Source organism: Dendropsophus ebraccatus, chromosome 13, assembly GCF_027789765.1.
Source record: "Dendropsophus ebraccatus isolate aDenEbr1 chromosome 13, aDenEbr1.pat, whole genome shotgun sequence".
Taxonomy (NCBI): domain Eukaryota; kingdom Metazoa; phylum Chordata; class Amphibia; order Anura; family Hylidae; genus Dendropsophus; species Dendropsophus ebraccatus.
This window is the reverse complement of record NC_091466.1, coordinates 73725045-73752200: the sequence shown is the minus strand read 5'-3', so window position 1 is coordinate 73752200 and position 27156 is coordinate 73725045. Positions and strand designations below refer to the sequence as shown.

General features: G+C 45.4%; 1 protein-coding gene across 4 annotated transcripts in view; it reads left to right on the top strand.

The window, feature by feature from the left end:
* The window catches only part of NUMB (NUMB endocytic adaptor protein), a 67930-nt gene that overhangs the window by 8484 nt on the left and 32290 nt on the right, over positions 1–27156 (top strand). For all 4 annotated transcript variants that reach the window (XM_069949313.1, XM_069949310.1, XM_069949312.1 and 1 more), the window contains exon 2: positions 25227–25273. The gene's annotated coding sequence lies outside the window, so the exon portion shown is untranslated. The remainder of the gene's footprint in view (positions 1–25226; positions 25274–27156) is intronic.

Below are 27156 nucleotides of genomic sequence, written 5' to 3'. Positions count from 1 at the left end.
GTTGGTTTGGCTAGAGACGGCAACGCTTCAATATTAATAGCATGTATTATTCATGCATTCTCGTGTGGGCTAAAAGGTTTCCTTCCAAAGCCTTCCAAATAGTTGTGATATAAAGGCTCCACTCGGTAATAACAGGGCTCATAGCGTATTGGTAAAATAGTGTATATGTATATATGTGTATATAGCTCTTCTGGGGGTGGATATTACAGTGCAGAATCATTTATATGGATTTCTAATAAACATTTCCGCACTGAAAATGTAATAAAAATTTCCGCCATCCTTTATGGGGTTTAATGCCCCCCTCCACCCAGTTGTATATATGGGAGCATATCCCTGTGTCTATATCTCTATTGTGTAAAATTAATTTATTCCACACAGGGGATCAAGCTCTGTATATTTCAAAGGAGCGATGATTACTTAAAAATAATAAAATTCATCCCATTTCTGCCAGTCCGGCGTTTGTGATTAGCTGCGGATTGTTGTAATTGATCCCTGTGGATATTGGATTCTAAGTAAATTCCTGTGTATAGGAAGGATGTGGTTCCATTGTGTTAGCTGGAGGACAACACTGCATATACTGGTTATAATGTGGGGCAGATATACGTAGGGTGAGGTCAGGTCGGCCTTATACACTTAAATCTAAGTGCACAATAATCTGTGATGGTGCAAAAATTTATTCTGCTGATTTAAAGGTTCTAGAGTATATGAGAAGCAGTCCCTGAAAAGGCAACCAGGCCTGTGCTGGGCATGCTGAAAGCTATTACAAGTCCTATTACACAGGGTGATTATGGGTTGGTTATGGCCCCTCTGACCTAGCACAGAAAACGATTGCTTGTTGGGCACAGATCTTCCTATGTAATAAGGGATGTGTGGATGATGAATGGCGGTAAAAGGCCTCATGAATAGTGCGGAGTAGAGAGGCTGCACTGTTGGCGTTCGGCACCGTTCTCTGAACCCTAGCGTCCGGCACAGCTATAGTGGGTTGGATCAATTTTTTCAGGACTCCCCAACTTCTGCAGCCTCGGGGAATCCAATGCTGAGCATTCAGGTTCGCAGTATACAACCCACAAGCAATCCAACGTTGCTTTGTGTAACGCCTGGAGTAGTGGATCCACTGGACCGTCACTAGCGATGGCACTAACCTCACCAGGGAGCGGAGTCTAAGGGGCCGCTGGTTTTCACCAGAGCCTGCCGCAAGGCGGGATGGACTTGCTGCGGCAGGCGACCCCCAGGTCGCTACCCCTGGCTTGGTTGCTAGTGACGGCAGGCGAGGCGTGGCAGGAGCAGTAGGCAGGAGATGGTACTGGCAATGGTCTGTAGGTGAGACCGCACGTGACAGGCTGAACACAGGAACCAAAGTGTAACGGGGAAGCAGGAAGCAGGAACAAGGAGTGGGGACCAGGTAGCGGACAGGAATCAGGAACAAGGACTAGGGACCAGGTAGCGGACAGGAATCAGGAACAACAGGGAGCTGGGCCAAACGCTATGGGAAGCATGTAGAGGCTCCAACACCTGCAGTGGGGCAGGGCTGGAATTTATAGGGAGTGATTGTGTGCATGACCAATTAGGAGCGCACTGCCCCTTTAAATCTGAGACAGCCGGCGCGCGCGCGCCCGAGGAGGCGGGGGCGCGCGCGCCGGCCGGCACAGTGACTGACAGGAGCGTGGAGAGGTGAGACGCCCCCCGGGGCCGAAGTAACAGCAGCGCCGGGTCCCTGCTTATGGACACCGGCTGCTGCATGGGAAAGAGAGGAGTCGCGGCGGCGGCCCGGAGCACGGGCCGCCGCCGCGGCCGTGACACTTTGTTTGGCCCTCTGCCCATGTGATAGTTGTCTTGACTAAGGGCCCTATTACACAGGACGACTATCGTGGGAAAAATCATCATATCGTTCAAATTTAAATGATAATTGTTCTGTGTAGTTGCAGGCAATGATCGAAAAATCGTTTGTGTGTTGTTGATTTAGATCTGAACCTAAAATTATCGTTAATCGCTGGCTGTAATTCCATATTCGTTCCCTCAAGTTTCGCATTTTTTTCAGTAATCGATCAGTGTAATTGCACATTGTTCATTGTTTTGCTGGGATCAGAAGGAGTAAACTATCATCGTAATGATCGCAATAACGATTGTAGTAATGATCGTAACTAACAACCATCGTTCTGTGTAATATGGTGAACGACTAACGTGATTGTTTATCGTTAAAAATCGCTCCGTGTAATAGGACCCTTAGTGAATGCCGATCTAGATTGTGCATCTGTCCATGTAATAGGGCACTACGACTACACGCACAATGCATGCTCCATTGTTTTCAGTGGGTATATAAGGATTACAAGGGACGGGTCCACCCTGTCCATATCTACCTTCATACCCACTGTAGTCAGACATTAGCTTCTTATGTTGGAAAATTTGCTACCGTAGTCAGTTGTGGATTTTCCATGTACAAATCCAAGCCTGCAGCATCGTCACACGCGCACCGACTTTCCACGGATAACATGGCTTCCTGTACGTTCCATCATTACGGCCCTGTGAAAGTGAATGCTTGGCTAATGGTATTTTTCTCCTTAATGACCACATAAAACTGGTGTAGAAAATAATGGTAAGCCTCTTTAATAGAGCTTACCTAGTGAGCGGTAATTACAGCCTCGCTAATCCCTCCTGGCTGATACATGGGCCGGGTGTTCTCTAGATATATATTAATTTATGTAATACTATGCTTTTTTGGGTGAAAAAATGCTTCTACTCTGTCTCAGAATTTAAAAAATATATATTTTTTAAAGTGTCCTAAGTGGGCTTGTGCATGGAACGTGTTGGCCGTCGCCACTATTTATGCATCTTTTTCAGCTCTACGGAGCATGCTCTAAATCTGTTTTTTTTTTTTTTGCATTAAATTTACATAAATGTATTTCGTGCAGGGATGGGGAGCCTTTGGCCCACCGGCTGTTGCACAACTACAATTCCCATTGTGTCTGGACAGCCAAAGCTTTGACTGCCCAGGCATGGGAGGGCCGAAGGTTCCCCATCCCTGCTTTAGGGCGGGTTCTCACTATGGAATTCTCGCGGACAATGTCCGCGGAATTCCATCAGCTGTCCGCCTGCACGGGCACGCGCTTTTCCGCCGGCTCCATGGACACCATTCTATGGGCCGGCGTATTCCGCGATCCGCTTAAAGAAGTGACATGACACTTCTTTCAGCGTATAGCGGAATACGCTGGCCCATAGAATGGTGTCTATGGGGCCGGCGGAAAGGCGCCCAGATGTGCGGGTGGACAGCTGACGGAATTCCGCGGACATTGTCCGCGAGAATTCCGTAGTGTGAACCCGCCCTTAGTGAATATATCCCATAATTTATGTTTTGCACAACCAAATAACGCTGCCCAAAGCAAAATTGCCGTCAGTCTACCAGTCACGCCCCTGACCAGTTGGCTATGTTTTTGTGAAATAAACATAGCCAGAAAATAACTCGTCTAGTCTACCTTCTATGCTGATTGTTATAAAATAGATTGTCACATCACATTCACTTGGACTGATTTTGCACCTAAGGAAGTGTCCTGGCATGAGCTACAGGACTGCAGCACTGTGGACATACAACAGTAGGTACACTGGTATTTCTCAAGGAACAGCTGTCCTGGTCTCTATAGATGAGGAGGAAGCTTTGATTTACCTTTGTGGGTCAATTTCATCAATCAGACTGGCTCAGCTTGCAGGTACACGTTTCAGGCTTTCTTAAGGCCCTATTCCACGGGCCAACTGGAGGCGCAAATGAGCGCTGTCAGTGCTCGTTTGCTCCTCGGTTCCCGCTCACTGCCGCCGCTATTCCACGCATCCGCAGCGAGTGGGCTAGTCCGAGGGGGGACTGCCCGGGTGATCGCTGATTGTCCAGGCAGCATATAGCAGCGGTTTGCTGCCCCCACTCCTATTTCACGGAGTGACAGCAGCAGATCGCTGCTATATGAGTTGTTTGTTTTTCATCATGTTAAAAAAAACAAAAGACTGCAACGATCAGCCGACATGAACGATGTTAACTGATTGTTGCCTTCTATTCCACGGGACGATTATCGGCCGAATATGGATGATAACTGTTCTGAGGAGTAGGGCCTTTAAACTTTCCTGCTCATATCACATGCTAAGCTCCACCCCCAACTACTTTGTCCTGGGTCTCTTCGTTACTAGAGACTGAATTCCCCTGACAACAGGCAGTGAGCAGCAGATTGCAAAAAACGGAGACCTAGTGGCCAAAACTTTAGGGTCGTATTTCTAGGGTAATTTTTGATAAATGAAGTGATTTACAAATAGATTAAAAATTACTTGGAGGGAAGTTCTTTAAAGCGATGGCGACCATTTAACGTTACAGTGCTGGCTGATTGATAGGGAGCATTGGCCCACTAGCAGCATGCGTCACCTATCCTGAGTATGATGTGGGAGCGGAGTTAATTTTGACAGGACTCCTAGAAGTGAAGGAGAGTCCTGCTTATTATATATCTTTGTGCCTACAGAGAGTCACCTGACAGGTTCACTTAGGGATGCATTCACGTGCTGTATTTTAACCGTATTTCGATGCCTTGGATCATGTTTTTTAATCGTGGTCATGACCCTCGATACTCGACATGCCACTTACGTCTGCATATTGGAAGTGAGCACGTTTCCCGGATTGCTTTCTCGCCACCGCAGATATTTCACAATCTGGAGATCCCTCTAATAAGGACTTGCTGAAACAAGAAGTTTTGCATACTCTTCTATGAGAGCGACTTCCAGCTGCACTTGTGGGGAGGCGGAGTTCTTCCTTAGTAGTTGGCAGCCAGTCGTTTCCTATATGGCTTCTTGTATCTACCTCTTCTACCTCCTCTCCTGGCAGATCTTCACAAGCAGAGAATAATGATGGTTCTTATTTCACACAAGGAAGTGTCCCCAGGAGGGATTGCACAAGGTTCACTTCACCGCGTCATCCGTATAGTCCTGCAGGGTGCGATGGTGTCACCGTACCGGCTCCCCCACCAAGTCTATAGTGGTGGTGTTGCTGTTTCTTCCCCAGTTGTGAGTAATCGGTTACAGTGATGTATCCAGTGTAAATAGAAGACTCTCTGCTCCTTGTTTAGTTTGGATCCAGCCGGTCTTATCAGGGTGTTGTCAGTCGCATTCTCCAGAGCAGCGCTCTTCCAGCAGCATGACTGACATCATTTCCACTGCTAGAGATCACAGGCATTACACTTCATTGCACTAATCCTCTATACTAATTTACACTCCTCCGGCCATCCACACACTATACACTGCAACCAACCATACACACACACACACCATACACTCCTCCAACCAACCATACACACACACCATACACTCCTCCAGCCATCCACACACACACCATACACTCCTGCAGCCATCCACACACACACACACACACACACACACCATACACTCCTCCAGCCATACATACACCATACACTCCTCCAACCATACACACACCATACTCTCCTCCAGCCATCCATACACACACACACACACACACCATACACTCCTCCAGCCATACACACACCATACACTCCTGCAGCCATCCACACACACACACACACACACCATACACTCCTCCAGCCATACACACACCATACACTCCTCCAACCAACCATACACACACACCATACACTCTTCCAGCCATCCACACACACACACACACACACCATACACTCCTGCAGCCATCCACACACACACACACACCATACACTCCTCCAGCCATACACACACCATACACTCCTCCAGCCATACACACACCATACACTCCTCCAACCATACACACACCATACACTCCTCCAGCCATCCATACACACACCATACACTCCTCCAGCCACACACACACACACTCACAGCATACACTCCTCCAGCCACACACACACACACTCACAGCATACACTCCTCCAGCCACACACACACACACACACACCATACACACACACACCATACACTCCTCCAACCAACCATACACACACACACACACACACCATACACTCCTCCAACCATAAACACATACACACACACCATACACTCCTCCAACAATACACACACACACACACACACACACACACACACTCCTCCAACCAACCATACACACACACTCCTCCAACCATAAACACACACCATACACTCCTCCAGCCATCCACACACACACCACACACTCCGCCAACAATACACACACACCATACCCTCCTCCAACCAACCATACACACACACACGCACCATAAACTCCTCCAGCCATCCACACTGGTGTGCCCCCATATAGTACAGAGGGGTGGCTGATCCTTCCCGTGTTTGCAGGTTTGGCTGACGTTACCATCACCTTAAAAGGGTTATTCACCGTGTTCTCTTTTTTTTTTTTTTTTTTTTTTTTTTTTACTTTTCAAATCAAATTACTTGTATTAAAAAATCTCCAGTCTTCCAGTACTTATCAGCTGCTGTACGTCCTGCAGGAAGTGGTGTATTCTTTCCAGTCTGGCACAGCGCTCTCTGCTGCCACCTCTGGCCAGAGCAGCAGCAAATCCCCATAGAAAACCTCTCCCGCTCTGGACAGTTCCTGACATGGACAGAGGTGACATCTTGCCGGTGATGCCCCAGTAAATCATGCCGCCACTGACCATTGCACGTATGCGGCGTTGCGTCCACCGTGAGCGCGTACCCTTCCTGATAATAAATATGAACCTGTTATTTTAGTAACAGCAAATGAGAGCGTTGGCCACTTTCACCTCCGGAAGATCGCAATAATCTCGCACGTGAGGCCTATCTGTCTCAGCTTGTTATATGCTGCTGACTATCCCCTGATGGCGGTGGGAGCAGGGGGCGGGGGGGGGGGGTAGTGTCTTTTCACTTTCTTTAAATAGCATCACAATTATTAGCGGGATAATCCTCCTCGGCCTTGTTTGTTCTGCATTCTTCAGGCCGCGGTAGGTGATTCCCATGTTCCTTATGTATCTGCAGGTAATGAGTCCTTCAGGGATTTCGGTCTGTAAAGCTCTTCCTGATTTCCCTTTTGCAGTTTCTGTGCACGTGAATATGGCCGTGCGAGCCCGGGCCGCTCCGGTGCGCCGTGCTATGGAAGCCGATAGCTAATTGTGTCATGTAACTCGATGCTATGGGTACGGTATGTGATTAATACATATTGACCGGGAGAGGCGTGAATGTGATAAATAGGCTCTCAGGCCAGATGTAAAATTAGTCAATCAATGTGGCTTCACGTCTTTACCCGACGTGTTTTGACTGTGATTGTTCTGGGGAATGTTACTATAGACAACTAGCCATAGGCTAACCTTTTATAATCCTCTTATTTACATGCTCGTCGCCTTTCAGATGGAGAAGATAAGTGGCTGCCAGACATCGGCCCAGATTTTCTATTGAGAATATACCACAAAATTTGTTGGTCAAAAAGGGTTATGCTAAAGGGATAGGGCCGAAATGTGGCAAAAAATATAGCTAAAATTTTGGTGCACAATTCTAGGGGATAGGAGACACATCTACCTCTCTATGGTTCTATTAATAGTCTATGGAGTCGCCGAAAAGAGGCGAGTACAGCACTCCGCACTTTCTGGCAGCCTCATAGAAAATGAATAGAGCTGCTGTATTTTAAAACAACGTAGCCGGGGGCCGATCTGGAGGTTATGGAGGTCAGACCCCCGTGATTTCTTATCCTGTGGATAGGAGACAAGAAAGTTTTAATCAGGGAACCCCTTTAATACCGGAATTGTGCATAAATTTATTTATTTTTTTTTTGTGCACATTTAAACCAAGTAAGTTTTAATCAGAGAACCCCTTTAAGTAAGTCCAACTTATGTTTGTGGTCTAAGCCTAGGTAGGTTTATCGATTTATGATCAGTACACCTTGGTATACCTGTCACTTTCAAGCACTGACCATCTAAGCTTGGACTCTCTCTGACAGTAAATCTGGGCCACTTCAAAAGGTTCTTGTCACTAATAAAAAATTTTGACATGTCCTATTTTTTTTAAATAAAGTTATGTAAAGTTTTATGTTCTAAGGTTACACATTGGGGGGAATTTATCAAACATGGTGTATAGTGAAACTGGCTCAGTTGCCCCTAGCAACCAATCAGATTCCACCTTTCATTTTCCAAAGAGTCTATGAAATATGAAAGGTGGAATCTGGTTGGTTGCTAGGGGCAACTGAGCCAGTTTCACTTTACACCATGTTTGATAAATCTCCCCCCCCCCTTGTGTTTATTTAGCACAGGATCTTCATTATAGATGAGTTCCACCCCACCCCCTTTGTGGAATGACTTCTGCATCGGTCACAGAGCATGCCTAGAAACCTCTCCCATTCAAAGGGTCTTTTCCAGAATATTGTGCGATTGTGTCATTGTCTTTGTGGCTTAGGGTCCAATGCAAATAGGATACAAACTATAGTCATAATGGACGACTATCATTCCGTTCAGAAAAGCGCTCGTTTATCGTTAATTGGCGAAAACGAAAAATCGCTTACTCTAATACACATCTCAAACTTGTGGCCCTCCGGCTGTTGCAAAACTACAATTCCCATCATGCCTGGACAGCCAAAGCTTTAGCTAGAGGGCCACAAGTGATTATCGCTTAAAAAAAATAGGCGTTCCTGTCTATTATATCACTTAGTCCTTTGTGTACATCACCGTGCAGTCAGCGTCCTATTCGGAGACTTACAGTATGGGAAGGAAAGTTATGGAGAATGCAAGTTGTTGAGTCAGCGTCTTTTAATCCATTTACCGATTTCTATAGTGTAATGGGTTTTTGAGGTGTGTCCAAATTGTAGAAGAAAAACACTGTAATGTATGAATGCCAACAGGATTGTGCAGTTCAGAAAACCTATTTCAGTACCCTGTTAGGATTAAAGGGGTACTCCAGCGAAAAAAAAAACTTACTTCTATTTAAAAATCTCAAGTCTTCCAGTACTTATCAGCAGCTGCATGTCCTGCAGGAAGTGGTGTATTCTCTCCAGTCTGACGCAGTGCTCTCTGCTGCCACCTCTGTCCATGTCAGGAACTGTCCAGAGAAGCAGCAAATCCCCATAGAAAACCTCTCTTGCTCTGGACAGTTCCTGACATGGACAGAGGTGGCAGCAGAGAGCACTGCGTCAGACTGGAAAGAATACACCACTTCCTGCAGGACATGCAGCAGCTGATAAGTACTGGAAGACTGGAGATTTTTAAATAGAAGTAAATCACACATCTATATAACTTTCTGAAACCAGTTGATTTGAAAGAAAAAGATATTCGCCGGAGTTCCCCTTTAAAGTGAGTTATCCAGATTCCTGGCCTGTATCGCCTATTTTTTTCCCCCCTCTATTATAATGGCTGGATCTATTTCCCATCACCCCGATCTAATATTGATGACCTGTCCCCATCAATCAGCTATTCTTATTTTCCATCGCTTTTACTTGAATAGAGAGCAGCTATAAAGAGCATCTCTCTCTGGAGGACGTGGAACATGTTTCAGTGGCCGCCATATTTCCTGGGGTGGTACTGCGTTGGACGTAAACGCCGACAGATGACAGCTCCTGGGTTTGGATGACCGCAACAATGATCTGTAGATCTGGAGGGACACTGATACAAGCATGTTTTTTTTATTTACAATATGCGCTGATAATATAACAGTCCTTAGGAATGAGGGACTAAAGTTAAAGGCGATATCTGGCAATTTTTTTAATTTATCAGCCGGCACGGGCAGGGGGGAACACACTTACCTCCTCTCTTGCCTCTGCAGCACTGGATTGCCTCTCTGGGACTTCTATTGGACTCCGGTATCGCCTTTGGCTGGAACGTCACGACCCATTTGATGGACTCGGCACTCACCATCATGCTTCATAATTTTTATTGTAGTAAAAAGTCCATCACAAAATACAACGGCAACGGGACGTTTTGGCGTCAAGCCTTCCTCAACTATCTGACTAAGGGTACTATTACGCGGAACGATAATCGGCCGATTCGGCCAATTACCGCTCCATGTTATAGATACAACGATCATCGGCTGATGGTTGATATAGGTTTGGACCTATTTTCGTCGGGCGCCGACCACGCACCGCTACGTGTAATAGCGGTGCGCGGCCGGAGACTGACGATATACATTACCTATCCACGTTCCAGGGCTGCTGCTGCGGTCTTCTTCTCCCCGGGTCCTGTGCGCTCTAGCTTTAGAGTGGCCTGTCAGCTGACAGGCCGCCTGGCCAATCACAGGCCGCTGCGGTCCCGGCATGTAATTGGCTGAGAGCTGGTCAGCTGACAGGCCATTCTGAAGCTAGAGCGCGCGGGACCCGTGGAGAAGAAGACCGCAGCAGCAGCCGCCCTGGAACGTGGATAGGTAATGTATATAGTTAAGCAAGGGCTGCAAGGACATCAGTAACGATGCCCCTGCAGCCTTTGTTTAACGATTATCGGGCCGTGTAATAGGTCCAGTAAAGGAGCGACGATCAAGCAGATCGCTGCTCGTTTACAGGTATTATCGGGCCCCCATCGGCCCGTGTAAGACCACCCTAACTGAGATAGTTGAGGAAGGCTTAACGCCGAAACATCCTTTTACTGTTGTATTTTGTGATGGACTTTTTTTCTACAATAGAAATTATAAAGCATAATGGTGAGTGCCGAGATTGAACTTTTATAATATCGTTGGAATTTTTTTCTTACTGCGAGCACCACCCTAGACACAGAAGTGCCGTCTAAAAGACTTGTCCCATTTGATGGACTCTCTGCTCAGCCAGTCAGTGACTGGGTTGGAACACCACTGCAGTCACTGATTGGCTGATAGGGCTGTCCATCAACCGAGTTGGCTATATCCCCCTGAGTCCTGTCAACATTGGAAGTCTTGGAAAAATTCTTTCCAGACGGGGTCTTGGAGCCTGTGGCCAAGTAATGATGGTTTATTATGTTCCCCCCCCCCCCCCGCCGGCTAAAAATCTTTAAAAATTGCTGGACTTCTCCTTTAAAACCAGACTTTTCTTAGAAATATAGATTTGGAGGGGATCGGCCTCCTTTAAAAGCCATTGTAAACTCTTCAGGTGTAAGGGTTGTGTGTTCCCTCTGGGGGCTATCCTGTCTGGAGGTTGATGTATTGGTTACATACTTCTGCTGCCGCTGGAATGCAGAGTCCTCCGCAGCAGATTCCTGGATGCCAGGGGTAAAATGACGACCTGAACCTTGGTCTGCACATTTTGCTAGGGAATGGCCGGCAGGAATTTTTTTTTTTTAAGACTATTGTGATAGATTGCGTGTGAAAGGCGATAGCTGTCACTTCACCATCACAATCTCTTACGCCTCGTTGCAGGATGAGCATTCCCCGATGGAGGTCTCTGCCAGGCGATATCTTAGCACAAGATGATATGACCGACGTGTTTACTTTAGAAAGAAGTGCCAGTAACAGAGGCCGCCTGCCCCCAGCCTAAAGGTCGGAGTCAGTCCTCCGCTCCCCTCCGCGCTCTTCCAGGAGGCGTGCAGCTGCATGTAACACTTTATTCATCTAATGCGGAAAAAATGTAAGGCAGTAACAGTCCTTACTAACTAAATAACTGCGATGGGCTTTGGTCTAGGTGATAAATGGATTTATAATAGACCGTGAAGGATCAGTGAGAAGAACACTAAGGACATGTTCACACCTATCAGATTCGCGAAATTATCCGACACATTTTATTACAAAGTCCACAGCAGAAATCTGAGTCCTGTACTAGAACTTGCGGAAGCACTAGCCACATTGGTTCTTAGATCTTTCTCTTTTTGAGATTACTATCCGAAAAAAACTTTGTGACCCTTCTCTCCCCTTACATACTCTAAAGAGAGTGGGGGTCTCCCAACCCTTCCCCTACAGAGCATTGGCGTCAAACTGGGAGCCTTCCAGCTGTTGCAAAACTGTAACTGTAAAGCCTTTGCGTGATGCTTCATACCCATTGGAAAGACCCAGTTCTCCCATTCTCAAGAAGATAGGGGATCCCTCGGGCCCCCCACAATCTTACTTGCTTCCCATGATGGTTTTGGCTTATCAGTAAAGTTAAAAGTAAGATCAGGTTCATACAATACCGAATTCTCGACATATGATTCCTGGGACCTTAAGAAGATTGATACAGACTTAGGCCTTATGCACGTTCTATGTGTTATGGACACCCCGTCCATGGAAGGCCTGAGTTTGGATGAACACTACTTACTACTAGAGAAGAGCAAACCCCAAGCACGTTTGGGTCCGTCTGAACCAGAGTTTGCAACATTTAACTACCGGTGGCTGAAGATTGCTACAGCCTATGGCTGTATCCATGTTTTCCAGGCAGTCCTAGGGCTGAATCCAAGTTCTTTGGCCACCAGTATTTAAAGGGGTTATCCAGTGCTTAAAAAACCTTGCCACTTTCTTTCAGAGACAACACGACTCTTGTCTCCATTTTAGGTGCGGTTTGCAATTAAGCTCCATTCACTTCAATGGAACTGAGCAGAAAAACCCAGACAAGAGCGGGGCTGTCTCTGGATGAAAGTGACCATGTTTTTGTAGCGCTAAATAACCCCTTTAGGGTACGTTCACACTTACCGGATCCTCAGCTGATTTTCTGCTGCGCATCCGCAGCAGATCCGCAGCAGATTTAATTTAAATAACTGAACACAGCATCAAATCTGCACCATCAAATATGCTGCGGATCCTGTAGGTGTGAACACGCCCTAAAAAACTTCTCTCGTTCGGAAGAAGCCAAACGTGCTTGAGGTTTGTTCATCTCTACTTACTGCACTCCTTGGATCCATATCTGTTCACCCACCAGCTGTCATACAGTGCACGCTCTGCCCGTCTATACGCTCATAAAACTTTAGCTGAGAGGGGACGAAACGGCCATCCGACACCTCCAAGTGAAACAATAGAAGCCGGCCCTCTGCCAGGTCCCGTGGGGTTTGTCCTGATCATCTGCCTTGGCTTAAAGATAGGCAACAAAATGAGCAGCGTTGCACACAGTGATGCGAGGCTCCATGTCCTCCATCATCAGTGACTGTATCTAGTACCTGCATGATGAACGCCGCGTGACCGCATGACTTATTCATGGCGGCTGTGTGCTGATGCCAGGCTTATCGGATGCACTTTAGCCTTTGGAAGTGATGGCGACTATTCGTGGCATGGTGATTAATTCATTGACGAGTTTCTTGGCACGTTCCCTCCTCTCTTTCTATTTAAAGGGTTCTTTTATCCGGAATTCTCTATTACCGGCTATGGGCTTTCTTTATACTTTAAATGACCCAGTTTAGCAGTCAGTAGTTATTTCTGGCACATGCTTTTTTTTTTTTTTACTTGTAGAGATGATTGAGACCATGACACTGCAGAGATCAGACACAGCTGAGTTGTGGGTTACGGGTAACACAAGTGTCTTGCGGCAGAGCCGCGTGCCTGCTTCCGCCTCCTTCCTGTACAGTCATGGTGTCCCTGCCTGTGAGAGGCACAAGGAGGGGACGTTGTCCTAATACATCATGCAAGGTAACGTGTTGATTCGTCATAACTGTGAAATAACCATCTGGAGGTGCCATATTGCAGGCTATGAGTACGGTATTACATATTTATTTAGTTGGTGCATGCTCTATCGGATGCTGTATCCACACTTACTTTCATGATTGAGCGCTGATCTGACAGGTCGGCACTCACTTGCTCTCCACATCGCCCCGTGTATTAGGGGCTTTAGTCTTAAAGGGGTTAACCAGGATTGGAAAAAGCACAACTATTTTATTGCAACAACCTTGCCACCCCTGTCTTCAGGTTGTGTGTGGTATTACAATTCAGCTCTATTTACTTGAATGGAACTGAGCTGCAAACCCCCCACACCCAAACTGAGTAAAGAAGAGGTGCTGTTTGTGGGAAAAAGTGGCCAGGTCTTTATAAGCTTGGACAACCCCTTTTAAGCTGGCCTTACATCAGATACATGTCAGCAGAACCGTCTATCGTGTATAGTGGCCCATAAAAAAAATCTTTCCTCCCTTGTTTGATCCCACGGTGGTCCATTGCAGAAGCTCCAGCGGACACTCTATTCCTACTTAACTAGTTTCCCTGAAAATCAGACATCCCCTGAAATAAGACCTAGTAGAGGTTTTGCTTTATTGCTAAATATAAGGCCTCCCCCGAAAATAAGACCTAGCATAATTTTTGTTTGGAAGCATGCCCGCCAAACAGAATACCAGGGCATGCAGCTGTGATTCTTTTTAGCCTGACACCATTGTCCCCTACCTTCACTGTCCGTTGCAGAGCAGCTGCATGCAGGACATGAAGACTGTCACCTGCCACCAACCCCAATGTTCTCTTCCGCAGCCGTCACTTGTAACTGTGCAGACAAGGCATCAAAAGGCCAGTGGTTATCCCTGTTGTCCCCCACCACCAAATGTAGAGCTGCACACAGACTGCTTTTATTCCATCGCCTGCCGCCATATTGTACAATGTCCCTGCTGTGCTGTATGAATGTGCTGTGGCGAGCTCCCCCTGGTGGCCGGAAGCCACTGTTTTACACTCTGTCCCTGCATTGTTGTATGAGTGCTGTGGTGAGCTCCCAAGAGTGCTCTTGGTACGTCATAGCTGCGGGATTGGGCTTTGTTTGGCCAGCTGAGGGTATACAGTCTGTCGAATGACGTAGCTGATAGAGAACAATGGGTTCCTTGGAGTAAATAGACCCAACATCTTGACTTCTAGTCTGGTACATTGTCCTCACTTTTCTCTCGTATTAGTGAATGTTATCAGGGTCTTATTTTTGCAATAAGATTGAAGCTGTTGGTTTCATTGTTGTTAAGTCAGCTACAGAATAACATGTTTTTTTTACAATATTCTAGATGGTGCCGAGAACAGAGCTATGGTTTTGGCAGCTGATGTGTGGGAGGCTGCTTTGGCACTTTGTCGTAAAGCATGATCGAGGCCTTTGGTGGGGAAACAAAATGAGATTCACATCCTACCACTGTCTCCATTGGATTCAAAAAGAATCCATTTTTTTGTGCTGGACAGGTCATAAGTAGGGATGAGCGCAACTCGAGCCTATGGCTGTATCTGTGTTTTCCGGGCAGGCTTTGGGTGGCATCCAACTTCTTCGTCCACCGGTAATCAAATGCCGAAAGATCAGACTCGAACATGCTCGAATTGTGCCCATCTCTAAGTAATAAGTATCTGATTGTCGGGGTCTGACCTTTGACACCCTCACCCAACTTGGCTGTCTTTGGAAGACCCATATCCAGTGGAGCATTGGCGGAGCATGCATGCTGCCTCGCCAACTCTGGGATAACAGACACCCGCTCTTGAGATCAGGGTGGTCCCACAGATCAGAAACCTCTAAACTTGTTCCCTAACATGAATTGATATTTTAAGATAAGCCCCTTCAAGGGGTTCCCGAGACAGCACCTCTCAGTTCAGGTTTGGTTTGCAATTAAGCTCCATTTACTTCAATGGAACTGAGTTAAAAAAAAAACAAACCTTCACCCAAACTGTAGTAGTGTTGTGTCTGGAAACAATTGGCCATGTTTATCTTACGCTGGATAACCCCTTTAAGGCGCTATGATATGGGACTCTTGTCTGTAAAATTGGGCAGATGTTGCCCCCATGTAATTGGCAAAATTAGACCGAATTAGATTTAAAAAAAACAAAAAAAAAACAACGTAACTTAGTGTCTGGTTCCAAAGTGTAATCCTTTTACAAAATTTTAACTAACCTTTAAGTTCTATGTACATGACCGCCTCTCTGATCTTCAAATACGTTCCATCCTAAGATGCCCATACACCTTATAATAAAGTCAGCCGAACGCACTGCCGGTATAAGGACCGTATTACGCGGGACGATTATCGATTGTAAAATCGTTAGATCGTTCGGATTTAAATGATTGTTTCGTGGATTAGCAGGCAATGATTAAACGACCAATGAGAAATCATTGATCGTTTAATAGAATCTGGACGCGTTTTCATTGTTGATCGTTCACAAATCAAACGTTGTAATAACATGTCATTCGGTCGTTCCCTGGTTTATCAGCCAGGAAAGGACAGGCGTAAGAACGACTGTAAATCTCGATCATCGTCCTGTGTATTAGGGTGAACGATTTGAGATCGTTTTGCTGCTTTTACACAGTACGATTATCGTTCGAATTTTTCGATAACGATCGCATTTGAGCGATAATCTTCTCGTGTAAATACAGCGAACGATCAAGCGACAAGCGAGAAATCATTCATTTTGATCTTTCAACATCTTCTCAAATTCTCGTTGGCCATTCGCTAAATATCCGCAGATCGCTTTGTGTAAACAGCCTTTCACCGATTCACCCTATATGTGAGAGAGGCTTAAGCGATCTTAAAATGATCGCAATAACGATTTTTCCAAACTATATAGTGCCCGTCTAAACCATTGTTGTTTTTGAAATCGTTAATCGTTCAATTTGGCGAATTATCACGCAGTGGAAATGCAGCATTTGTCATCAGAATCGCCGAAAAATGATCCCATGTAATAGCACCCTTAGGGTTATTTTACACAATATGAGGCTGTACAAGGATGCAGATGAGCAGCGATCAGTGAGATCAGCGTATGTTCACAGTGCCTTCAGAAGACGTGATCAGCCGAGGATCAGGCTTTTTCCCGCTCCTCGGCTGGTCGCTGACACTTTCACAGGGGCTGATTATGAGCCAAAGGAACGTTTCTAACGGAGCTTCTTGCCGATAATCGGCCCGTGTAAGTATGGGGGCCTCCTGTCTCTCCCTTCGGCAACAGATGCTGGTGGAGAGAAGGGTAGCTCATGATGTATTGGTCATGATTTGTTCTGGAAGGGATAAGCCAGCGCCAGAGCGGTCTGCCAGGCGCTTTTACCTTCCCAAAGAGAACACATGAACACGCGACCTATGTGTATGGGGAATCGAGCAGACATGTTGGTTTGGTTATTAAAAACGTATAGGTTCCAACAAGTCCTCCGATCTGTGCTTGAACCTCCTCTTCCAGAACTACCTGGGTGGAGCCTCCATTCCTGGCTGTGATTTATAGTACTCCGTGTGACCACCAGAACTATGTGGGTGGAGCCTCCATACTCCGTGTGACCACCAGAACTATGTGGGTGGAGCCTCCATACTCTGTGTGACCACCAGAACTGCGTGGGTGGAGCCTCCATACTCCGTGTGACCACCAGAACTACGTGGGTGGAGCCTCCATACTCCGTGTGACCACCAGAGCTACATGAGTGGAGCCTCATACCTGGCTGTGATCACCAGGATCGAGGGCACGAGACAGGAAGTGACCTCATTTGTTTGACAGATGCAGAAAGGGGTAGTGGAAAATTCTGGCAATGTTCCATGACCCCTGCTGTATCTGTTACATAAGCGGCGGGTTCTGTTAGTGCGATCTGATCTATCGGAGGAGTAATGACTGCGTATCATTCCCATATAATAAAATAAACCTCTTTTCTATAAGAACCTCCCCACCCCCGCTGCTGCCGAAATGCGTCGGTGCAGTAATTGCTTTTGTGGAGGGAAAGAGAGAAAAGTAATTGCTGTTTGCATGAGTTTCCCTTTTAATCAGCTTATGAAGTGAAGTCTTCCTTTCAGGACTGATGCTGGATATTAGTATCTTACAAGGTAACGTGTGTACGATTGATCTCCAGCGCGGAGATCCAGGTTATCATTCAGCTCACGTCCCCAGGAGCCAGAGATGAGTCAGACCTGTAAATGTAAAAAACAACAGTATGACCGTACGTCAGGCTGATTATCTATCTCCTAACAGCAATAAAATAGTCAGATGACTGTCTAATGGTGGGATTATAGATGTGTGTGTGTGTGTGTGTGTGTGTGTGTATGTATGTATATATATATATATATATATATATATATATATATAATAAAATGAAGAAGGTAGACGGCACTCCAATAAAGTAAATAAGTGCAGGTTTATTCACCCGTATACGTACAGCTGTACGTATACGGGTGAATAAACCTGCACTTATTTACTTTATTGGAGTGCCGTCTACCTTCTTCATTTTATTGCATCATCTGTGGAGTCGGGGGTCGACTGCCAAGGACGTGCACCCATCGGCTGGAAGCCATTTGACTTTAAGTCTGCACAGTGCCGTTCAACCCAATCATTTTTTTATATATATATATATATATATATATTAGACAGTGGCTTATAGAAGACCCTTTTAAAGGGGTTGTTTATCAAACAAAAAAAAATCTTTCAAATCAACTAGTGGCAGGGATTTGTAATTTACTTCTATTAAAAAAAAAACTCCAATCTTCCAGTACTTATCAGCTGCTGTATGTCCTGCAGGAAGTGGTGTATTCTCTCCAGTCTGACACAGTGCTCTCTGCTGCCACCTCTGTCCATGTCAGGAACTGTCCAGAGCAGGAGAGGTTTTCTATGGGGATTTGCTGCTGCTCTGAACAGTTCCTGACATGGACAGAGGTGGCAGCAGAGAGCACGGTGTCAGACTGGAGAGAATACACCAGTTCCTGCAGGACATAAAGCAGCTAATAAGTACTGGAAGATTGGAGATTTTTTTTTTAATAGAAGTAAATTACAAATCTTTGGCTGATTTGAAATAATTTTTTTTTTTGCGAGCTATCCCTTTGGGCCAGTTGACACTGAGGAATCAGCGCTGAATTTCAGCACCGATTCCTCACTGAAAATTCCGCCTGAAAATATAGTGCAGAGCCAAATTCCATTGAGTTCAATGGAATTTGCACTCTGCAGTTTACACAGCGGAATTTCCGCGCTGAATTATCGGCTGCGTATCCGATTTCGACTTGTCAATTCTTCTGGCCGGGTTCCACTGGCCGGGTCCCATTGAAATGAATTGAGCAGTGAGTTTCTGCTCTAAAATCGTTCTGCTCGGAATGCTCACAGTAATTCAGCGCAGAATTGGGAAAAAAATTATGAATTTGATTAAATGAAAAATGAATTTGTGTGGAATTCCGCCAGAGGTGATTCTGTGAGAACACTTTCCTGGCTGATTCAGTGCTGATTCCTAAGTGTGAACTATCCCTTTAACATTTCCACGTGGATTTTGTTGTGGGTGCCGCTCGGCGTTGTTTGCTGTCAAACAGGTTCCCGGGATCAGACAGCGTCCGCCTCGTCCTCCTATATAACCAGTTTGGTAATGGAGGGGAATAACAGGGTAGCAGCTTTTTAAAGGGATTTAATGATTATTTTGAAATGTTCCGTAGTAATAAAAACCCGACCGCATAAACGATTCCGGCTTTTCCACTTGGTATGCAGGTACGGTGGCCACCAACTTCCCTGTATGTGGGTGGTCCATATTTGTATAGTAGTCCTCTGTGCCCGCATGAAACCACCCACCCTGCTCTGTGCCCGCTTCCTAATCCCTGAGGACGGATTTGATGTGGATTTTCTGTGTTTAAACTTTAGCGGATTACAGTTGCCGCCATGTAGACCACATAAAAACTTCACAGTGGATTTCATTTTTTCAAATAAGCTAATGTCAGAAAAGCATACAGATATGTAAATTAGTACTTATCAGCTGCTGTATGTCCTGCAGGAAGTGGTGCATTCTTTCCAGTCTGACACACTGCTCTCTGCTGCCACCTCTGTCCATGTCAGGAACTGTCCAGCGCAGGAGAGGTTTTTTTATGGGGGTTTGCTGCTGCTCTGGACAGTTCATGACACGGCTGGTATATACTCTGTACACTAGATCTATACTCTGCTGCCAGGAACCATATCTTCACAATCTTGCTGACTGGTTCCCTTTTAAGTATTGTTTTGTATAAACAGGACTTCTTTGCTGACAGTTGTTACAATGTATCATTACAGGTAAGTTCACACCAGGTTTGGGCCAACCAGGGCAATAGTATGGCCGTGTATACTGTTGCGTGCCTGCGACCTCGCCCTGCACCCTTATACAGAATTCCTTAAACTAATATCCAGCGTCAGTATTGTTTGTTGTTGCTGTACCAGGCTGACCCCTCACCCCTGTGGGAGGCCCGGCTCTGTATGACGGAGCAGCTGGAGAATGTCTGGTGGGCCGCCATTACCTGGGGGCCGCTCGGCTGTGCACACTTATTAATCCTCATTACTGAGGGCTTAGCTTGATGTCATATAATCTGAGATGCAGGGATTCCTCTTGTGGTTTTTAGTTGATCCCAGGGGGTTTCCCTGGCAGCCTTTTCTCCCCCCTCGCAGTAAATCCGCCTCATCGTGAGAGCCGATACCGAGCAGCGGAGAGCCGTTGGTTTCGTTCATGCGTTTTATGTCACGCTCTCGGCGCCCATAGACCAGCTGTTCAATTTGGGGAAACAAGGGCTTTAAAGTTTTACCAAAATAGTTAAACAAATGTCACGTTTTATTTTTTTAAGGGACGTTAAACATACCGATGGAACGCCATTACCGGGTATGAATTGTATTGCTGTAAAAGATCCCTCGTCACTTTACAGCCAATGCTAAAAGTAATGTGCCGTGTAAGGGAGGAAACGCAACGCTGTACGTGGAATAGGGAACAGCTGGATAATAAACCGATGCAGAGTCGTTTCCCGGTTGTTTTTGATTTGTTGAGGAAAGCAGAAGGATTAAACAGAGCAAATTTTAAATTTATTATGAATTTTAATTTTTTTAACTTCTCTCGTATGGAACGTTCTCCACAAAGGCATAAAACGCAGTACTGGAAGTTTAGAGGGATTAAAGGGGTGTTCCCATCCTGACTAATAGAGTTATACGTTTAGGGCTCATAAATAATAATACGCAATATAAATGCCAGACCACTGCTTTTAGAGCAGAGCGGTGGTCTGTAACATAGACGACGAGCTGTCAACAATGGGAGGAAAAGAGCAGCATATCAGGAGAAGGAGACACGTTTGCTGAATTTTCTTTTACAAAAGTTTAACTTGACGTACAGGTATAACTATATTAGCTGAGATGAGAATATCCCTTTAAATTAAAAAAAAAAATTAAAGTTGAGAAACATTTTCGACCAATGATTGTTTTAATCAACCAATGGCTGACAGTGACTATCATCATCTGAAAAGATGTCGGCTGCAGAAGTTTTTAGATAATAGATGGATGAAAGATCGTACATTCAAGATCTTTTGTGTCTGGAAGATCTTTCCTGAATATTTCCATAAAGTTTGCTCATCCTCCACCAAATGTCATTGATCATGTATGGCCGGTTTGAACAACTTAAATGGCCGATCAGGACTAAAAATGCTTATGGCTTAGTCTGTGAAAGAAACTGTTGGCTCAAACTCAATGTATGGAAGGAATACAGCACTTCCTGCAGAACACACAGCAGCTGATAAGTACTGGAAGACTGGAGTTTTTTTTTAAATAGAAGTAAATTACAGATCTGAATTTTTTTTTTCCAAATCGACTGATGTCAAAGTTACACTGGAGTACCCCTTTAAGTACCCTAGAATCTGTGTGAAATCCTGTGCATCCATAATCACATACACTGGAGAATAGAGCCTTTGGTTTGGCTGGTAACACGGTTGCCTCCATTCCTTCGTTCTTTTCCTACCACTGGTCTTAGATCTATCCGGATTTTCTTCTTCTTCGCTTGCTCTACATATTTTGATATTCAGTCGAGATCTGAGATTTCCCGAGACCCTTCATCTTCAGTCCTGTAAGCCGTGTTATTTTCGGCTTGGCGTTCTGAGCTGCAGTTCTTCTTCATCGTCGTCGTGTAGCATTTGTTGATGTTTTTGTTGGATCCCTTCTTCCTTCTAACCGCACACTCTTTTTCTGTGATACGGTCTGTTCTTCAGCCTCGATGAACGATCAATCTGTTGCTGTTCTGGTGAGGGTCCACCTGCCTTCTATACGGCCTTCAGTTGCCGAGACCCCTTAAAGCTGTGCGATATGTGGATTATTGTTTGTTCTTTATTCTTTTTTTTTTTTCTGTCTTGTAAATGGAATCCAAGCTACAGGATTTGCCTTCTGCGGTTCCATTAGAGCCGTCGAAGCAGCATGGTCAGTCCCTTCCACCATCCTAGTGGCGATACTTTATCCATGTACGTTGGAACGTTCCAGCGCGACTAGTGTAATATATAATTAATAGAGATGAGCGCATTGTGACCGTGCTCCAGTCCAATTATTCGGCATTTGAATACCGGCCCTAAGGCCGAACTCCCTAGGTCCCCATCCAACTTCTTCAGCCACTGCAAATGCTGAACGATCGGACTCGAGCACGCTCATCTGTAATAAGTGTGATGTGGGTTGGCATGGGTAAAGTTTTCCTGCTTGCTTCTTTCAATGGCTACACCCAAGCAGTGCCATAGATTCTACTAAGATGGTGCTGTGTTCAAGCGCATACTCCTCTCAGCCATGCTATGACCTAGTACTGGTGAAAGTGCACTGAACTGAACTGTTTGGTGCTGGGCTCGTGATTTTCACAGTTCAGAACAAGATAGCAATGTAGTGGGGGAACGGGTTACTGATGCACTGACTTAAAGGGAACCTGTCACCCGGGATGCGGGCGTAGAGCCCGCCCACCCCCTGGTACAGCCCCGGATACTTACCCTTTCCTGCAACTCCCGCTTCTGTACCCGGTCCCGGGACGAAGATATCCCTGTCGGAAGCCAAGCGCGCGCTTAGCTTCCTGTTCTATTCCTCAGTGTGAACATACCCTTATGGAGTCCTAGCAAACATGGATACAGCCTATACTTAGTGGGAGCACCTCGGGCTTTGGCTCACAGGGGGAAGGATACAGTAACAGGATTTTTAAGGCACAACCTGTCTACAGATTTGTCTCACACTCAGCATGTGAAAAGTCTGTAAGTCTGAGCACAGGAAGTGACACGTGCGCTGAACGTTGTCTGTTTGCGGTTGTGTATGCTGAGTCATGACTTTTTGACGTGACTTCTGCAGCGCGGTGGTTTGCACTGACATCTAAGAACAGAAGTGGGCAGAGCACCGAAGCAGCCGCTCAGCTTTGTTTCTACCGACTCACTCGATATTTGCTTTTAAGGAAATGTTTTATGCCCTTTCGCTCCCTTGTTGCTTTTAGAGAGCGACTTCTGTTTTCCTTCCAAGCTGTCACTCGCCCAGGGTCTTGGCACGATGTATCTGTATGTGTGTGTCCTCGGAGAACCTTGGGGCCCAATGAATAATCTATGGAAGTTGTTGGTTTAATATCAGCAAGTTATTGTTACCGTTGTTGTCGAGGAATTTTAAAGGGATTATCTAGGCTTAGAAAAACATGGCCGCTTTCTTCCAGAAACCTCACATCTCCTGTCCTCAGTTTGGGTGTGGGTTAAAGGGAATCTACGGACCCGACCATTGTCAAAGAGTCAAAGAGGAGTCATGATGCAGCACTCATGCCGCAGTCCGGCAGCCTCACCATTCCTTCCTCCTCCATTTTCTCCATGAATATTCTGCGGTCGGGCGACCCCCCCCCCCCCCCCCCTTCCCTGCACACTCGTACCAGCGCTGCATGCGCCACCCTGACAGTTGGCACTCAGTAGTACTCCATATTCATGAGCACCATCAGTAGTCCTCTATATTCATGAGCACCAGCTCCCTCTGCCGACTGGCCACTGATTGGCAGCTTTTTATACTGTGTGTATAGGTGGAGGGCGGCATGAAGCCCACTCTCCTGCATATTAGGTGAACGGCAGAACATAATGATGTAAGTAATACACTGATCTGTACCAGGGATTGTCTCTTAAGTTGGACAGTTTTGCAGCTATTTGTTATCTGCTTTACACTGTAAACACAGTTTGTACACTTGAGTGCCGCTATATTATCCATTTATGGCCCTTATCTACCAACGAGAGAGCCGACCGTGTTAGCTTGGGGGGTGGGGGTCTTCAGCTTATGATGTCTTACACCTCCATATAGAAAGGGCTTGTCAAGGTGAAACAACCTCTTTGATGAATATTTCACAAACGTACAAAGGAAAAGCTTTGATCTCTCCCGAGTAAGTCTGTGTGATATTCTGCAAGACGATGGAATGGAATTACAGAAACGCTATTGATGTCGATGGATCTGTGTTTCTGATGTTGGATGCTTTGCTAAGGTGTTGGCTGTCCATCTGGTTAAAAGGATATGAGAAAAAAAAATACTGAGACTGGGTTCACACTACGAATTTGCAATCTGTTTTTTGCAAAAAAAGGATGAAAAACTGCTGAAAAAAAACAGATGCAACTGTGTGCATCCGTTTTGATCCGTTTTTTCCATTGACTTCCATTTAAAAAAAAAAAAAAGGAGCAATTTTTTTTTTCTGTAATGAAAGTCAATGGAAAAACTGATCAAAACGGATGCACACAGTTGCATCCGTTTTTCCATCAGTTTTTAAACTAAAAAAAAAAGTTGCAAAAACGTAGTGTGAACAGAGCCTGATCAATCCTGAGTCCTCCATGTTGATGGTCCATAATGGTCCTTTTAGACGGAGCAATAATTCGCACGATTAACTATTTTGAATGAACGATGTGTTTTTTATAATGATCAGCGTTTAGACGGAACGATACATCGTACGGAAAAATCGTTTTGCAATAGCTTAAGCCTATCTTACACATAGGTGAAATCGTTGAGAGACTGTTTACACGGAACGATCTGCAAATTTTTTGCGAACGATCAACGACTATTTGAGTACATGTTGAAAAATCAAAATGAATGATTTCTCGCTCGTCGCTTGATCGTTCGCTGCGTTCACACGGAACAATTATCGTTCAAATGCCATCGTTATCGTGCAAATTCAAACGATAATCGTTCCGTCTAAAAGGACCATTAGATGCCGCATCAGATTGCATAGCTTCTGGGTCATACCGCACACCGCAAAGAACGTAAAATGTTATAAGGAGACCATGGCCGTCTTGCTTTCCTTCACTGCTTTAGTCTTCAATTAACTCTTATTTTTCGGCAAGTGTTTTAGTGGGTTAAAGGGGCACTCCACATAAAAAACAAAAAAAATATTCCGAACAGCTGATGTCAGAAAGTTATACAGATCTATAATTTACTTCTATTTACAAATCTCCAGTCTTCCAGTACTTATTAGCTGCTGTATGTCCTGTAGGAAGTGGTGTATTTTTTCCAGTCTGACACAGTGCTCTCTGCTGCCACCTCTCTCCATGTCAGGAACTGTCCAGAGAAGGAGAGGTTTTCTATGGGGATTTGCTGCTGCTCTGGACAGTTCCTGCCATGGACAGAGGTGGCAGCAAAGAGCACTGTGTCAGACTGGGGAAAAATTCTGAAACCAGTTGAAGTACCCCTTTAACATTTAGGTATTAAGTATTGCACCCTCCTAACCTCTTATTATGACCAGGATGTTAATGGTTAACTTTTATATATTTCTGAAGTGTTTTTCTTTTTTTTTTTTACAGGGATAAAAGGAGAAACTGTGATATCGGCAACAAGAAAAACCACTAAGGTAAAGCAGCCGGTGACTCTCATCCTGCCTCCTTGGGTTCTATATAGCATCGGGGTGCACATTATATTATAGTCCCTTTTTGTCTGGAACGTGTACTGTAGTAATAGAGGACACTGCTGCGTGGGCGGCGGATGGTTCAGACACCCACGGATCTCATGGTATAGCCAGGTGAAGCGTGCGGCTGAGCTCTTCACTCCCCGGGTCACTGTATTAGACAAGCTGCATTATAAGGGTCCTATTAGATGAAGTGATTTTTATCGTTAATTTGAAGTCGTTCACCATATTACACATAAGGATAGTCGTTGCAATCATTTACTCCATCTGATCCCGGCAAAAGAAGAAACGATGTGGAATTATGGTGCATTTACACAGACAGATTTATCTGACAGATCTTTGAAGCCAAAGCCAGGAACAGACTATAAACAGGGAACGGGTCATAAAGGAAAGACTGAGATTTCTCCTTTTCAAATCCATTCCTGGCTTTGGCTTAAAAAATCTGGCAGATAAATCTGTCTGTGTAAACCCACCATTACACTGAACGATAAGAGAACGATTAACGATTATGGTGTCGGCACCAAACGAATGATTTATCATTCAACGTTTGATCGTTGTCTGCATTTACATGAAACCATAATCGTTTAAACTCTAACGATAATTTGCGAATAAGCGCCCCGTGTAATAGGGTCCTAAGTCTATAGAGCTCATCTCATGCCGCAAGACTGAGACTGTGGGGAGTGAAGCGCTCACCTGTGTGATTCTGAATGCTGAGATTGTAAGTCTTCCAATATTTATCAGCTGCTGTACGTCCTGCAGGAAGTGGTGTATTCTCCAGTCTGACACAGTGCTCTCTGCTGCCACCTCTGTCCATGTCAGGAACTGTCCAGAGCAGGAGAGGTTTTCTATGGGGACTTGCTGCTGCTCTGGACAGTTCCTGACATGGACAGAGGTGGCAGCAGAGAGCACTGTGTCAGACTGGACAAACAGCAGGACATACAGCAGCTGATAAGTACTGGAAGACTCAAGATTTTTAAATAGAAGTAAATTACAAATCTATATAACCTTCTGAAACCAGTTGATTTGAAAGAAAAGAAATTGCGCCGGAGTACCCCTTTAATGCGTTTTTTTTTACACGTCTTTGGTTTAATCCAGCAGTTCTGTTCGGACAAGGATGTAAATAAAAAAAAAAGTGCCGATACCTCAGGATTGCTTTTTCCTCTGACGCTCACACTATTTGTCATTGGGAATTAACTAGTAACCGAGGACCTGATAAGTTGCCGTCATGTTCTATTGGTTCAGCAGAGTTCAATCCTCAGCAGTCCCGTAAACGAGAAATGGAAAAATCAATGCTATAAGTGTTATTCCCACAGCGGGGGCTGCCGGAGCCGCGACCCATAGGAGAAACCCACTGGATAGCCGATCTCTCTTAGAGTTTTCATAGTCTTTGGCCTTGGAGGTAATGCTGTGTTGTCGTCTCTGGACGAACGGTGACTTGTGCTTCCTAATGGTGCCGGGCTCCTTGTACACCACGTAGGCGGCTTGTCTGTGTCAGAGGAGCGCTGCTGATAGGGGATGAATTCAGCCTGGTAAGCTGGTATTGAACGTGGTGTCATCCATAGACTCTTTACCCATACACACGGCATTGGTTAGTGCTGGCGTAGGGACGATTTCCCTGGTCGTTTTGGAAAATGTTGATTCAGTTATTTAGCAGTTGTCAAATTCGCAGCCCTCCGACTGTTGCAAAACTACAATTGCCATCATGCCTGGGCAGCCAAAGCTTTAGCTTTGGCTGCCCAGGCATGATGGGAATTGTAGTTTTGTAATGGCTGGAGGGACGAGAGTTTGACAACCCCCCTGTAGTAGATCATTGTATTCTGCATAAAATA